Source organism: Giraffa tippelskirchi, chromosome 7 (assembly GCF_054371585.1).
Source record: "Giraffa tippelskirchi isolate mGirTip1 chromosome 7, T2T-mGirTip1v1.2.pri, whole genome shotgun sequence".
Taxonomy (NCBI): domain Eukaryota; kingdom Metazoa; phylum Chordata; class Mammalia; order Artiodactyla; family Giraffidae; genus Giraffa; species Giraffa tippelskirchi.
Genome location: NC_137281.1, coordinates 43,360,774 through 43,376,829, shown reverse-complemented (window position 1 = coordinate 43,376,829; position 16,056 = coordinate 43,360,774). Strand labels below are relative to the sequence as shown.

At 43.6% G+C, this 16,056-nt stretch overlaps 1 long non-coding RNA gene across 1 annotated transcript in view; it reads left to right on the top strand.

Annotated features, from left to right (window-relative positions):
* Positions 1-330: 330 nt before the first annotated feature.
* The window catches only part of LOC145512185 (uncharacterized), a 44,862-nt gene continuing 29,136 nt past the window's right edge, over positions 331-16,056 (top strand). The window contains exons 1-5 of the long non-coding RNA XR_014058377.1: positions 331-439; positions 1,137-1,226; positions 1,733-1,891; positions 3,157-3,227; positions 10,366-10,629. This is a non-coding gene — a long non-coding RNA (uncharacterized LOC145512185). The remainder of the gene's footprint in view (positions 440-1,136; positions 1,227-1,732; positions 1,892-3,156; positions 3,228-10,365; positions 10,630-16,056) is intronic.

The window sequence follows — 16,056 nt, the reverse complement described above, 5'->3', positions numbered from 1 at the left end:
AAATGGTTGGATGGCATCTCTGACTCAGTGGACATGAGTTTGAGCAAAATCCAGGAGATGGTGAAGGACAGGAAGCCTAGTGTCCTGCAGTTCATGGGGTCTCAAAGAGTCAGACATGACTAAGTGACTAAACAACAACAACTCTCATGCTGATCTCTTGGATTGAGAGCAGCCCCTTGGAGTACAGACCAAACTCTGCAGGGTAAAGAATTTAAAAGCCAGTGAATTCTAAAGAATTCTAAAGAATTTAGAAGCCAGTGGCTAATAATGCTCTTTGGATGAGTCCAATGATGTATCAGTCTCTGATCTGGGATTTTTTGTGTAATCATCATAGAAGACCAACTTCCTAGAGATAATTATGGGGCTCTGGAAGGATCCTTCATCCTGAGGTTTATTCTCCAAAAACCTGTGATGGTACCTACAACTCAAGTCCAACAAGGTAGTGGCATTAGGCCCTTGTCAATTCATCTGATAAAATCCACAAATCCCAAGGAAAAGTGACACAGCAGTCTGTGAATAGCCAGTAATGCTCCACTAATATTTCTTTTTGCAAAGGATCCTGTATTAGTTTTGTCCTGTATTAGTTTGCTGTGGCTGCCATAACAAAGTACCATTGACTTAAACAACAGAAACTTAGTTTCTTATGATCTCAGAGGCTGAAAGTCCAAGATCAGGGTGTTGACAGAGTTAGTTTCTTCTGAGGACCACTAGGAAAAGTCTAGGCTTTTTAGTTGACTTATAGATGACCATCTTCTGCCTATGTCTTTACACGGTCTTCTCTCTATATGTGTGTGTGTCCAAATTCCCTCTTCTTCTCAAAACACCATTCCTATTGGATTAGGGCCCACACTAATGACATTATTTCAGCTTTGTTATCTCTTTAAAGGCCTTAACTACAAATTCAACCACATTCTGAGATACTAGGGATTAAGAGTTCAATATATGAATTTGGGAAGTATGCAATTCAGCACATAACAGAGTCTAACTAGACTCATTTACACAGAATGATCTAAAAAAAAGTGTTGCATAGAAAAGGCAAGTTGCAGAATGATACTTTCTATGTGCTATCATTTACAAAAAAATTTGAAACATATATATTAATGTCATACCTTTGTTTATGAATTCATAAATAATAGAGACATGGACAGAAAAGATAAACACAAACTCCATAACAGTTGTTCTCCCTGAGGAAGGAGAAAGAGATGGACTCATGAAGGTTTAAAAAGGTAAACATGACTGTATCTGTAGTGTATTTTAGATCATTTATGACAAAATATCAATATTTGTTCATTCTTGGGGTGATTGCACATCTGTTAAGCAGAATATTTTGTATTCTTCTCCATTTCTTATGCTTTTTATTTTAAAAGTGGGTAGGAGAGGACATTGAGGAAAGTCTTGTTCTACTTTGGTTCTCCAGTGTCTTGGGGGTGGTAATGAGTTTACTCTAGTTTCTTTCCTAAGGTTGGTAGAATATGTGACCCGCAAGTGTGTGAATACTTCATGAAAAAGGCTTTTATCATTAAGGATCCAGTCCCTCAAAACATGACCCCATAGGCCTCTAAAATAGAACAGTAGAAATCAGCAGGATGGAGCCTGACCCTTTTGTAGCCTCCACACAGGAAGATGGCTAAGAGCTCTTCACAGCCTTTTTACTTTCCCAATATAGCTTCCTCTTCCTTCCATCTCAAGTCCTCTGAACCCCACCTCCTTCCTCTCCTCCATGGATACCAAGTGCCTGTGAAGTGTTTACCAGCTTCAGGTGGGAAGAAGGCTCCCTGCCCCAAAGATTTCACAAGGGAGCAGTGGACTAGCCTGCATCCAGGGAGCTGCCAGGGAGGATAACTTTCAAGTTCTGTGAAAGGGAAAAAGTCATCATACCTAACATTCTTAGGTAAGCATTTGGGAAATACAAAATTTTATAAGTACTGTCTTCTCTCCATGTTCTCTGTTTTTGTATTTCTGGGTCATGCTGAGTTCAAGGGAGATTCTGTGTGGTAGCCTAGTGATGAGGAGCTTCTGAATGAAGTGTGGCTTTTGGGGGTGGGGGCTGGGGAGAGGTTCTGGGTTGCTTGATTTGGAGGTGGCCATATTTTGATATCCACTAATGTAGCCATAGTGTTAAAATGTGTAGTGTCCCAACCAATCCTTCCTTGGTCCCAGCTGCCACAGCCTCACCCAAGCTCTGAGGGGTCCTGCAATGCAACCCAGCCACCAGCCTCATCCCCTTAAAAAGCCAGTGAAATCTCTGTGCTTCTTCCATGACTAACTAGAGTCAAGAAGGCTTGAGAAATGCTAGTGGAGAACCTCTCATTGCTTATACAATTCCGTCTACTAGTCCAGGCTACAAACTGTGAGGAACTATGTTGTTTCATCTCCACGCTAAATGTGAAGCTTTTTCTTAGGGGGCCTGCAGTATTTTCCAGACTGAATCCAAAGAAATAAAAAACAAGTTCTCCAGTTCAGAAATTTTCTCTAACGTGGTGAGGAATGAAGCTTAGAGTCTCAGTTAGCTAGGCCTAGCTATTGGTTGATAAATAGGGCAACTCTTGAAATTTAGAATATGTGTTTCCTCTTGACAACTATGGTCTTTAAAATGTTATCTTTCAGACTCAAAGCTAACCAGGAAAACAAGAAGTACAGGAAATGAATATGCATCAGAAACTACTATTGCTCTAATGCATACAAGAACATCTTGGAGAGTAGGGACTCAGCACAATTTAAGTGAAGAGCCAGTGGTCACATCAAAGTTTGTTATACTAAAGGAAAAAAAAAGATAAAAGGATATTCCACTCCACCTCACCCATCTCCTATTCTCTGTCATACCAGTTTCACCAGAAGTATACCAGATGGCTGAAGTATCAGTCCTAAACTCTACCTTATTGTCTACTCAAGTCTAAATAAATGATCTTGGGTTCTTTCCTCTATGCCCCTCCCCCTCACTCACCTAATAGAAATTTGGCCAAGTGCTTTAAAATGTCACACCTGAAGTTAGCTCAGCTTGAAAAGTTAAAAAATAGTCAACTCGAGGAACAAAGATGTTTACTAGAGAGATACACTGTTAACAGTTCCTCCTAGACACTCTTCAACTCCCCACAGGGTAACAGAGTTTATATATGAACATGGACCCTCCCACTTCCTTCTCCTGCTCTCTGCCAGGCTTCAACATCAACAATCCTTTCTTCTTGGGCAACTCAATTCTGCTCCAGTCCTAGGAAGATGAGCACAAGGTAAGTTTCTCTTCCTGCACCTGAATCCTTGACCCTTTGTCAAAGTCTGATTACTTCCATCTCTTTCATTATTGATGATATAAAAAACTACAAGTTTTGTCCTTACACCTATCATGCTGTATTACAATCCTCGATTGTTTTGCTTATAGACATGCAGTGTAGTAATTAAAAGCAAAGGCCTTGAAACAAGATTGCTTGAGTTCAGATTCCTGGCTCTGATACTTGCTAGGTGTGTGAATTGAAGCAAGAAATTAAACTCTCTTTTTCCTGGTTGCCTCATCTACAAAATAAGAGTAATAATAGTTCTTTCCCATAGGGTTGTGATAAGAAGTAAATGACTTAATGTATGCAAACCCTTGGAATAAAGCTTGATAGGCAGCACATTTTATGTAAGTGTTTACTAATACTAATATTTATCTGGATCCTTTTCCTAATTGCAAGTACTCTAATGGGTTGATGACTTCAGAACCATGGACAGGGCCTGACAGACTAAAAGGCTTGGTTATAATTTTTGAAGCTGCTGCTGCTAAGTCACCTCAGTCGTGTCCGACTCTGTGCGACCCCATAGATGGCAGCCCAGCAGGCTCCGCCGTCCCTGGGATTCTCCAGGCAAGAATACTGGAGTGGGTTGCCGTTTCCTTCTCCAATGCATGAAAGTGAAAAGTGAAAGTGAAGTCGCTCAGTCGTGTCTGACTCTTAGCGACCCCATGGACTGTAGCCTACCAGGCTCCTCCATCCATGGGATTTTCCAGGCAAGAGTACTGGAGTGGGGTGCCATTGCCTTTTTTAAAAAAAATATTTAACTCATTTATTTGGCTGTGTCAGATCTTAGTTGCATCACATGGGGATCCTCATTGCATCATGCGAGATCTTTCATTGCAGCACATCAACACTAGTTGTGGCACGCAGGCTCAGAGCGTGCAGTCTCAGTTGCTCTGCAGCTTGTGGGATTTTAGTTCTCTAAAAACATGTGGTCACAAAGAGTTGGACATGGCTGAGCGATCGAACTGAACTGAATTCATACAAACCTCCTGAGCTAGAGATACGATTTTGTCTTAATGCATACACCTAGTTAACTGCCCTCCTCCAAGTATAGTGTGCAACCTTAAAGTAGTTCAAGACTGTCAACCTGTTGTCATTGGGATCACAGAGAGATGATCTCAGTAAGGTCTAAAAGCAGGAGGAAAACATTCACTTGACATTTAACAGTCCATTGAAATAGCAACCTGATGCAGAGAATCAGTGCATTTCCATCAGCTGCTTGCTTCCTTGCCAGTAAATGTTTTCCTTGGTTCTGTGTTCAGACATGACCCTACAATAGAACATGGCAGACTCTGAGAGAAACATTAGCTTTTGCGTCCAGGGCCACCCCACACCTCTATCAAGACACGTAAGGAGAGACACTGTGAGACTCTAACTGGCTGGCATAAGGGAACTCTTATTAATTAAGTCCCTACTAAGTTTCAGGTACTCTACCAGGGATCTTACAAAAATGATACCACTTAATCCTCAAATACCCCATGGAGTAATAAGCATCCTGAGTACCATTTCATAAATAAGAAAGCAGTAAAAATAAAAAAAAGAAAGAAAGAAAGAAAGAAAGCAGTGACTCAGGCACGTTAAGTTACTTGTCAAGGCCCCAGAGCAGGTCAGTTACAAAGCCAGTGTTTTAATTCAAGCCCAAGACTCTCCTACTACATCACATTTTCCTCCTCTGAGTGTGAGGTACTGTGGCTACCTGTTCTCGTGGGGCCAAGGATCAGGTGAATCACTTCTACTCACAACACACTGGTCACAAGTAGTCAACTGACTACACCCAACCAAAAGGGACTCAGGAAGTGAAATAATACCATGTTCCAGAAACAGGGAAAAAGATCAAAATATTGTGCAAACAGCATTGATGACTGTATCAGTCTCTAAAGCACTAGCAGCTCAGCAAAATCTGGGGTGTGAGATTGTGCCCTTCATGGGTGAGATTGGATTTCCCACTGATCTGTTCAAAGCAAATAAAGGGTAGACATAGTTCCTGCACTAAGGCATCTGTGGACTTTCCACCTACTAAATGTGTTTAAATTGAAGCAAATATATTTGAATTTTATAACAGGGATTTAGGCTCAGCCAATACTTCCATGGATGGATTATTACAATCAAGCACAGCCTGAACTACAAGCTAACAAAAAGCCGTGCTTCATATCAGAAGAGTGAGCCTTGACCTATCCATTGGTCTTCCCAGACATCTTCATTTACTAGTAATAGCACTGTCCAAAAATGGACAGACAAGGAACTTGGAGTGGTTATGAATTTTCCTGTGTTTGATTAAAACCCCATTTTCAGTGCTGAGGTCAAGAAATGCCCTGCTGTAGCCTTTGAAGCAATAACTGGCTGCCTACAATGAATGACTGCAATCTGGCCTAAGGCCGAGGGATGGAGGCTATGTGGGGATGAGGTCACAATGATCCAGCCTCTTATGCAACAATTCAGCAGTCACTGAAAACCTGCTTTGTGTATTAATATTAGACCACACCTCAAGAAGAGGTGTAGAGGAGGTATGGAAATAGAAAACAGAGACCAAGGGGAACAGAGCTGGGGTGCAGTGTCTCTGTGGAGGAGCCTCTGACTGCCCTGGAGCAGGAAGTTGAAATGAAACCTGAGATGAGCGTGGTAGACGGCTCATGGCCAGAAGGGCCCAGAGACCACTTGCTTCTCTCATCCAAAGGGCCAGTGGAGTGGGGGTGGGGTGGAGCTGTTCCCTGATTCTCTGTGACATTTGGAGGGTGAGCTCTGTTCCACATGATTAGCCTGTGGCAAGCAGGCGGCGAGATGAGACTGCTCCGTCCCCCAGCCCATAAAGCCTGCCCCTGCCGCACAGTGAAAATTACAGCTTATATTACAGGGTGCGTGTTGGGGAAGTAGCTGGAGGTTGCTGATACCATCAGAGTTCAGGTATCTTTATTGCAAATTGTGAAATGAAACTGTGCAACCCATGTGCCCAAATTTGAACGAGAAAGCTTTCCTCCCCAAACAAACCAATAAAAAAAAAATAATAATAACTGGAGCTCTGATTTTTCTTCTTTTCTGTAAAATTATTGTAGCAAGCTGTAGCCAGGAATCTAGTATTTTTTTTTTTCCACTTAAGAGAGAGCAAGTTTTCCCGAGAATAAAGTGGCAGGTACTCTAAGGCCCAAAGGAAGGAAGGCCATCATTGCCACAGCAGGCCTCTAGGGCAGCAGCTTCAGGAAGGGTTTCTGGAAGTACCAGGGTACCAGAGTGATACCAGGAAGGACGCTTGTTAGTCTCTCAGTCATGTCTGACTCTTTGTGATCCTGTGGACTGTAGCCTGCCAGGCTCCTCTGTCCATAGAATTCTCCAGGCAAGAATACTGAAGTGGGGTGCTTATGGGGGACAATATGGAGACCTAGGGGTTAGGACTCAGAACGCCCACTCAGTGCTACCTGCAGCACCTCTACTTTAGTCATTGAAAATGTTAGGGGGGACCTTCTCTGGTGATACAATGGCTAAGACTGCACACTCCCAATTCAGGGGGCTGGGGTTTGATCCCTAGTCAGAGAACTAGATCCCACATGCTGCAAATAAAGATCCTGTGTGCCACAACTAAGACCTGGAATAGCCAAATAAATAAAAAGAAATAAATATTTTAAAATACATAAAATAAAAATAAAATAAAATACATAAAATAATAAAAATAAAATAGGTCTGACTATGATTTTGTTAGAACTTTTGTTTGTTTTTCACAGTTTTAAAAGTTGTTTTCTTTAAGGAAAGCCCTGGTAAAGAATCTGCCTGCAATGCAGCAGACACAGGAGATGTGGGTTCAGTCCCTGGATTAGAAAGATCTCGTGGAGTAGGAAATTGCAACCCATTCCAGTATTCTTGCTGGGAGAATCTCATACACAGAGAAGCCTCATTGATTACAGTCTGTAGGGTCAAAGAGCCAGACGTGACTGAGCACACAGGCAAACTGTGGTGGACATCATCAGAAAAATAATTGTCTCTGAAGGGTAGTGGCGGAAATTATCTGCAAAGGAACATGAAATACCCCATATCATAACAGGTGTTTGGATTACATGGGTGAAGGTACTTGTCAAAATTCATCCAGTAATACATGTAAGATTTATGCATTTCACTCTTTAAATTTTATCTCAAAAGAAAAAACCATAAACAAATATTGAACTCTAGTTGATAATATGCATGCTGCAGTATTTAGGAGAGAATGTACTGATGCTTGCAATTTACATTAATGCCCTCCATACAAAACTGGGTTGCTGGATGGAGAGTGGAATGGATAGGCAGATAGACATGTAATAAAATAAAACAAGTCAAGTGTCTGGTAGAATCCAAATCATGGGTCTACTGATGTTCACTGAAAATTCTTTGGATTTTTCTGTATGTTTGAAAATATTCATAATAAAATACTGAGGAAAAGGTTACTTTTATTAAATGAACATTTTGCAAACTTTGCTGATTCGAATCCCCTGGAATATTGCTTTTAAAAGTGAAACTTCTAGGAACTTTTCTTAGAGATTCAGCTTCAGTAGAGCTGGGGTGAAGACTCTGCTCTCGGTGTTTTTAAGCAGCCCTCTCAGGTGAGCCTGATTATGGGGCATGTTTGAGAAACATTGCCTTAAGTTAACTTTCTCCTGTGAAATTGATATTGGATGTGGAAAAAAATATATATATATGACCAATGGAATGTTGAGAGGCACCAGTCCCTGGCTACCTCAATCAGACCAGAAACCTCACATTTATCAGGGTCATTATGAAGTGAGTTTTGAAAAACAGCAATTTTGGAAACCTCTGCTCAAAGAGAAAAGAATATCTCAGTGAAACTCTGGCTGGACCTGCTTCTAAAATTCCCTCCAAACATATGATTAAGCTGTAAGTTTACCCTTTTCCTGTGGAGCTGAGGCTCTCATTGCAGGGGGACGTCTCTGGCTTTCTCTTGGGTCCTCCTAAGGCCTTAAGGAATGAAATCCAACCTGAAGAAGAAGAGAATTACACCTCACGCCTTCACCACCCACAGAACAGTGATTAACACTAACATCGCATGTCTACTCCCACCCTATAGGGTATTACGCTATGGCCAGGCTGGAGTGGAAGCTGAGGCACAAAGATGAGTGTGACTCAGCAACTGCCCTCAGAGAGGGTCTGATCCAGCTGGGGGAGCTAGACTAGCACAGATGAACCAGGGAGTGGGCAGGGCCCCCAGGTCAGTGCTGGATAGGCCCTGATGAGAGGAGAGCTGGTGAGCGCTGGCACAACCAGGGAAGCTCCCTGGAGAGTGGGAGACTCCACGTGCACTCAGAGAACTGGGCAAAGTTGCTTTACAGGAAGAAGAATAGCAGAAAACCAAAGGAGTCTGTGCTGCTTGGTACCATGACGTCAGTCTGAGCACATAAAAAGCAGGAGTTTCTGTTAGCAGTGTATATTAATACAGAGTGAAGTGTCAAAAATACGCAAGGTAAAAAACACAAAGCAGCTGTCCTCTTAGAAGAGAAGGAGGAAGAAACAAAAAGAGGGGGCTCAACCGTACTAGCTTATTTCCCAAGGGATGAAGAAACAAAGAATAAAAATGCCAGTCCAGATTCGATGCATGATACAGGTTGCTTGGGGCTGGTGCACCAGGATGACCTGGAGGGATGGGATGGGGAGGGAGGTGGGAGGGGGGTTCTGGAAGGGGAACACATGTACACCCATGGTGGATTCATGTCAATATATGGCAAAACAAATACAATATTGTAAAGTTAAAAAATAAATAAATAAGCTAATTTAAATTAAATAGTCAGAAAGATAGACTCACATTGATCTTCATTTTATAAGCTCCCATTGACACACTTAACAGGTGATTTTCAAACCCCTGATCTTGATGAAACCTGCCAAGACGTTGCAGAAAACTGCAGCAAACAGCTCTGTAATCCCCACAACCAGCCTGGTGATGTCATTAGCAGCCTCTCAGGGTTCAGCACCCCAACTGCACCACTGTCCCTTTCTTTTTCCCATCACAAGTGATGTGAAAGATGCTGTTATATCTGTTTGCATGAGCTCTGAAAGATAAAAATTAATGTCCAAACTCAGCTCCTACTTTCAGGGTTGGCGTCTCTCACCAGATGGTGGGTTCTAGAGCGTAAGGTGAAAATCAAGTCAGTCCAAATTACTCTTGAGCATGGCTTAAAATCATCAGTTAAGTCCAGTATTCAGTGTCATGTGGGATCAGCTCAAAGTAGAGACTTGCACCCCTCAGCCCGTGTTTATGAACAATTTGTCCTTTAAAGATGTAAACCCACTAACAGTGGCAAGAAGTATTTGAATGATTGCAGGCTTCTCATTCCAGTCTTATTCCCAAGCAAAATCAATAGAATCGCTTCAATTGCTTTTTTTAAAAAAATATTTTTCTAGCAACGTATGGGTAGTCTCCTTAACATAGAGGAGATTCACATAGGTTGTGGCTTCACTGCTTCCCTGAGCTAAGTGTAAATGAACAGGAAACTTCTGAAAAGAATGGCAATGACCCTACTCCTCCCACCCCAATAGGCATGATATACAATGTTAGTTTCTGTGCTGCATCTAACCTTCAAGAGAGAGGCTATGTATCCAACACCAGTGTAGGGGGCAACTACTAAACACATAGATATTCCAATCACTGGTCCTACTGGGAGAAGGGGTGTGAGTAGTAACTACTGAAATCTGAGAGGCAGCGGGGGGGTGTGGGAGATGGGGAATCTGTGCTTAAAGTGCCCTGCCTTCATGATCCGGTCAGCTCAAAGGCAGGAAAAGGAAATGGATTGGACATCCTCACGCTTGTCCTTCTGGATTCCTTTTCACCCTCACTCAGCATCTCCTTAGACCAAAAATTGCAAGCTGGTGGCCCACAAATGCTTTTTTGTTTTTTGAAAATTTGGCTACATTTACATCATAATTCCCATTTCAGTCTTCTCTTGAAGCATCAGGGGACCTAACAGCTCTGGGCTTGCCTCACCTTAGCAACAAGGTGCTGAAACTGTGTAATAGCACCCGCTTCTCTGAAAGAACACTCTTTGATTCAGAAAAAAATCCACTCATCCAGATAACCTTGTCTTTTTTTTTTTTTTTCAATTTGAGTATAGTTTCTTTTGCTTCCCAGGTGGTGCTAGTGGTAAAGAACCCACCTGCCAAAGCAGGAGACCTAAGAGATGAGGGTTTGATCCCTGGGTCGGGAAGATCCCCTGGAGAAAGGCACAGAAACCCACTCCAGTATTCTTCCCTGGAGGATCCCATGGACAGAGGAGCCTGGCAGGCTACAGCCCATAAGATCACAAAGAGTTGGACACGACTGAAGCGACTTGGCATGCACGCACGTAGTTTCTTTACAATGTGTTAGTTTCTGCTCTACAACAAAGCTAATCAGGTATATATATATACATATGTCACCTTCCTCTTGGACTTCCTTCCCAACTCTACCCCTCCACCCCACCCCTCTAGGTCACCACAGAGCACTGAGCTGAGCTCCCTGTGCTGTACAGCAGGTTCCCACGAGCTATCTGTTGTACTTGTTTTTATTGTCACCTTGCCACTGATGACCTGGTGTAGGAGACCCTACTCTCTGCCTTGGTGGTCAAAGAGTTGGTGGGCATGTGGGTAGAGATAAGTGGCTCTTGGATACACTCTCTTGGTAGTCCTGTGCCCAAACAGATGTTGAGCCACTTCCCTGGGGCGGGGGCAGGCAGGGGGGGAAGGTTAATCTCAGATCTGACCCATGACATCACACCAGCCATCAGGGAGCGTTGGCTGTACAGGTTTCTGCTAATGAAAGTTGAGTATAACCCTCAGTCCCAGCGGCTGAGACTGATGCTCTGTTTCACAGAGGAAACTGGCAAAGGTAAAGACACAACACACCTCAACTGGGGAAAGGAGACAGATGCCAGGCAACACCTCGTGCTTTCCCTGCAAGACTAATCTTCCTGCGAGGAAGGCATGCTTCTGGGCAGGCGAATGTTTCCCCAACTCGAGGCAGATGGAGGTGACGATCACTGAAACATAACTGTTGAACAAGAGCATTTGCAAATACTTTAGCAATTGTCTAGTTCTCCCTTCTCCCACATCTACCTACAATTGTAATTTTCTCATTAGTACTTGAGAATTGTTCTGTAAACAGCACAGCTCCTGATTGACTTCGGCAGCAAGAGACAATTCAGTGGATGGACGTTTAAAAAAGCACTGGTTTCACTAGTTTTCAATAGGGATAAGAATGACATGCTTCCCCCTGCCATAGCACTCCTCGCTTCCCAGAGCGCTTTCATGTCTGAGACTGTGGGGAGGGTGGGGAGCTGCATAGGAGCTGTGGAAATTGAGGCACAGGTCAGTTGAGTGTCAGGACAAAGGCCACATTGCTAGTGAGTGTCCCAGCCGAGACCAGGATTCAGGGTCTTCTCCTGATTGTCTGTTTTCCTTGCAGATTTCAAAACAAGCAGATTAATGAGGCTTGGTTGCCATGGGTACAGCGGAAGCTTCCCCCACTCAGTGCTTATGCTGTGACAGACTTTACCTGTGGCTGCAAACAGCCCCAGACTGGAATGAATTCCAGCTGGTGGTAACCCTTGGGGCCTGTGGGATGCCTGGAGAGGCCCTGAATGAGCTGTCACTGCCCCCCCTCCCTTGCACACTGACAGAGTCTCCTAGCCCCTCCCTACTGTGACATTTCTCAGCATCAGAACTCAAGCAGACAAGCTCCGCTGGGCCAAGACAGTTGGGGCAATCAAAGTCTGAGGCTGTGATGGAGGCCTGGCATTTAAGTCTATTGATCAATGACAGAAGTAAAATACAAGGCGAAAAATGCACCAGGAGATCTTATTGTCAGAGCCAAATAGAGGCTTCTCCTCTCTGTTTTGAAGGCAGCTGAAAAGAGAGAGAGAGAGAAGGAGGAGGAGGAGGAGGAAAAACAACCACAAAGCCAGGGGAAAGTGGCACTTCAAGATTTTGATTGGTTTTTAAAGGTTTGAGGCAGGGGATGCTAAGAGTAAAGGGCTCACCTGAGGGCATGGTGGGGGGCAGTCATGGGGGGAAGTTCTTGATTTTCCGACAGAGCTGTTTGTATTCAGCAGTTCCAAATGGTGTGGCTGCACACCCTTAGGTGACAACTCTCTACCCTAAGTGCAAGACAGGCCACATGCCTTCCTGAATGCTGTAGAAGTGACCCAGTTGTAGGTTTTCTCTGTCTCCATAAGTGCCAGCCCCAAAGAAAAGCTCAGGCTCTGTCTACCTTGCAGAAGAGAAGAAAGGACATCTGTCCAAAAAGGGAAAGAGATGGACAGAGGAAGTAAGGGACCTTCAACACAGGGAGATGGAGAAGCAGGATTCCTGCACTGTTGTGTGTCCTGGGTATAGTCAGTCCTCCTCTCTCCTAAAAAAAATAAGGAGACAAAGGTAATGCCCTTGAAGATTCCTTCTGATCCCATGAAACAACTTCAATAATTTATCAGCCTGCAGAGCCCAGGCTGGAGCAGCAGAGAGCCAGGCTGAGCCTGGCAAGTGCGAGAGTATGCCGTCTGGGCAGAGGTGAGCCTTGGGAGTGATGGAGCCCAGGCAGCTCACTAAAGCCCCTCAAACTTTAGTGAGCATCATGCACCACCACCCTGCCCCTGTGGCTCTGCAGAACTCCTGTGTAGGACCCAGGAATATGCATTTTTATGACTTCGCCATTCCAGGTAATTCTGATGCCAGGGAACTGCGTTCCACACACTGAGTGACACTGACATGGTTGCTAAGGACATGAGCTCAGGATTCGGAAAGTTGGGCCTGGTCTCATTTCTGACACTCTCCAGCTACATCCCTGAGTTTAGTTTCTTAATCTTTCTGAGCCCCAGTTTCTTCATTTGTGTGATGGGGATGGCAATACCCACCTACAGCGTGATTGTGGAAATTAAATGAGCTAAGATGTTCAAAGCCCTTAGTTAAAAATCACATGTTGTCAGTTCTCAGTAGTTGATGCCACTCCTATTATTGTCATAATTGTGATGATTATTGGAAGGGGTTTGTGCAGGGAGCAGGTCACCTGGCAGATCTGATATAAGGACTTAGTCTAAGTATAAAAATTGTCCAGTAGTCCATAGCCATTTTTGTAAAAACACAAGAAATTCTTGAAGATGTGTGACTCAAGTTTCTTACAGGACAATTTAAGATCTTTTATTTTTACCTGCCCAATCCCACTTCTGGCCTGTTCTTGAAAGTTCTCATTCAGACATTCTGGCTTAAGGGAAGGAATTCCGAGGAGTCCCACCCACCAGAGGAAATGCTCTTCACCTCTTCCCTCACCATGTGAACCCACTCATCTCCAGACACTCTGGCTCAAACCTGTCTTTGGTCTTGGGATGCAGTAGATCAACTCTTTCCTGGGATGGGGCTGAAGGTCAGAAGGAAGAGAACAGAAGTGGGCAGTGAAGTCCTTGAGAAATTGAGTGGGTGTCCCAAGCTCAAAAGCTTACAGAGCCCAGGCAGGAATTGCTGATGTCTGAAGCAGCCCTGGAGATGGGTACTGACAAGCCAGAGAGTGCATACTCCATGTAAAAGAGGGAGTACCTACTCAGTATAGCCAACTGTGACATGCAGGGGGAGACTCTGGGTTTCCAGAGATGATTTTTTGAAAGAAGATATAAATTCATACTTTTGTATGTGAAATCTCCTTATTTGTAAATGTTGTCAATTAAGTTTGATTGTTGTTGTTCAGTTACTGAGTCATGTCCAACTCTTTGAGACCCCAAGTACTGGAGCACACCAGGCTTCCCTTCCTTCACCATCTCCTGGAGTTTGCTCAAACTCATGTCTGTTGAGTCAGTGATGCCATCCAAGCACCTGTCCTCTGTCGACCCCTTCTTCTCCTGCCTTAAATCTTTCCCAGCATCAGGGTCTTTTCTACTGAGTCACTTCTTCACATCAGGTAGCCAAAGTATTGGAGCTTCAGCATCAGTCCTTTCAATGAGTGTTCAGGATTGATCTCCTTCAGGATTGACTGGTTTGATCTCCTTGCAGTCAGTCCAAGGGATGCTTAAGAGTCTTCTCCAACACCACAGTTCAAAAGCATCAATTCTTCGATGCTCAGCTTTCTTTATAGTCCAACTCTCACATCCATACATGACTACTGGAAAAATCACAGCTTTGACTAGATGGACTTTTGTCAACAAAGTGATGTCTCTGCTTTTTAACATGCTATCTAGGTTCGTCATAGCTTTTCTTCCAAGGAGCAAGTGTCTTTTAATTACATGGCTGCAGTCACCATCTGCAGTGATTTTGAAGCCCAGGAAAATAAAGTCTGTCACTGTTTTCATTGTTTCCCCATCTATTTGCCATCATCAAGAGGCTCTTCAGTCAATTAAATGAAAGTGAAAGTGAAAGTCGTATCCAACTCTTTGCAGCCCCATGGACTATATAGTCCATGAAATTCTCCAAGCCAGAATATTGGAGTGGGTAGCCTTTCCCTTCTCCAGGGGATCTTCCCAACCCAGGGATTGAACCCACGTCTCCTGCATTGCAGGTGGATTCCTTACCAGCTAAGCCACAAGGGAAGCCCAGTCAATTAAATATTTCTTTCTAAAATACATGTCAAAGATCTGGAAATCTCTACCTCCTTCAGGAACACTTCTTCTCTTCATTTAGACAACCATGATTTTCCCCTCCTTCCCGCCTTCTGGCACCTCCCCTCCCCCCAGCCCTCTGTGTCTGACCCACCCTAGTTCCTCATCTTATCTTGTTTGAGTTATTTCATGTGTTTTCTAGGAAGCTTGGGCTTTGCTACCAGAGATCCCTATGTTTGAATCCAAGCTCTATTAATCGCTAATCTCATGGACTTGTCCGTGTCTCAGTTTCCTCACCAGTAAAATGGGGATCATTGTAGAGTATATGCCATAGTGCTGACTTAAGGGTTCCAGCACAGGGCTTGTCCATCACAAACGCTCCCCAAGAGGCTGCTCTTTGAGTATAGGGACTGCACTTCCATCTCCCCAGCATTGCATAGGGCTCAGCACAAGATAGCACTGGTTACTTGATTCCTTGTTAAATATTGGGGTATGTTTTAAAAAAGACTTTTTTGGGGGAGCAAGTTTAGGTTCATAACAAAATGGAGAGGAATAGAATTCCTATATACTCCCTGCCCCCGTTCATGTATAGCTTCTTCTTTTATCAACATCCTCCATTAGAGAGGCATATTTATTACAATTGATGAACCTACACTGATACATTATCACCCAAACTCCATAGCTTATATTATGCTTCACCCTTTGTGTTGTGCATTCTGTGGGTTTGGACATATAAATAATATATTTAACATATATTATGTTGGTCCATCTAGTCAAAGCTATGGACATACAACATATAAATAATAACATGTAACCATCATTGTGTGGCGTTCCTTGTGGCTCACACGGTAAAGAGTGCCTGCAATACAGGAGATCCAGATTCAATCCCTGGGTTGGGAAGATGCCCTGGAGAAGGAAATGGTAACCCACTCCAGTATTCTTCCCTGGAAAATTCCATGGACAGAGGAGCCTGGCAGCCTACAGTCCATAGGGTCACGAAGAGTCTGGACACGACTGAGCGACCTTCACACACTCAAATGACCATTGCAGTATCATACAGTGAAGTTTTATTGCCCCTCAAATCCTCTGTGATCCACTTATTCATCCACCCCCACCACCTTTCCTTTTTATCCCTGACCATCACTGATTTTGCTGTCTCCATAGTTTTACATTTTCCAAAGCACTGTATAGTTGGAATCAAACAGTATCTTTCCAGATTGGCTTCTTTCACTTAGTAACATGCATTTAAATTTCCTTCATGTCTTTTC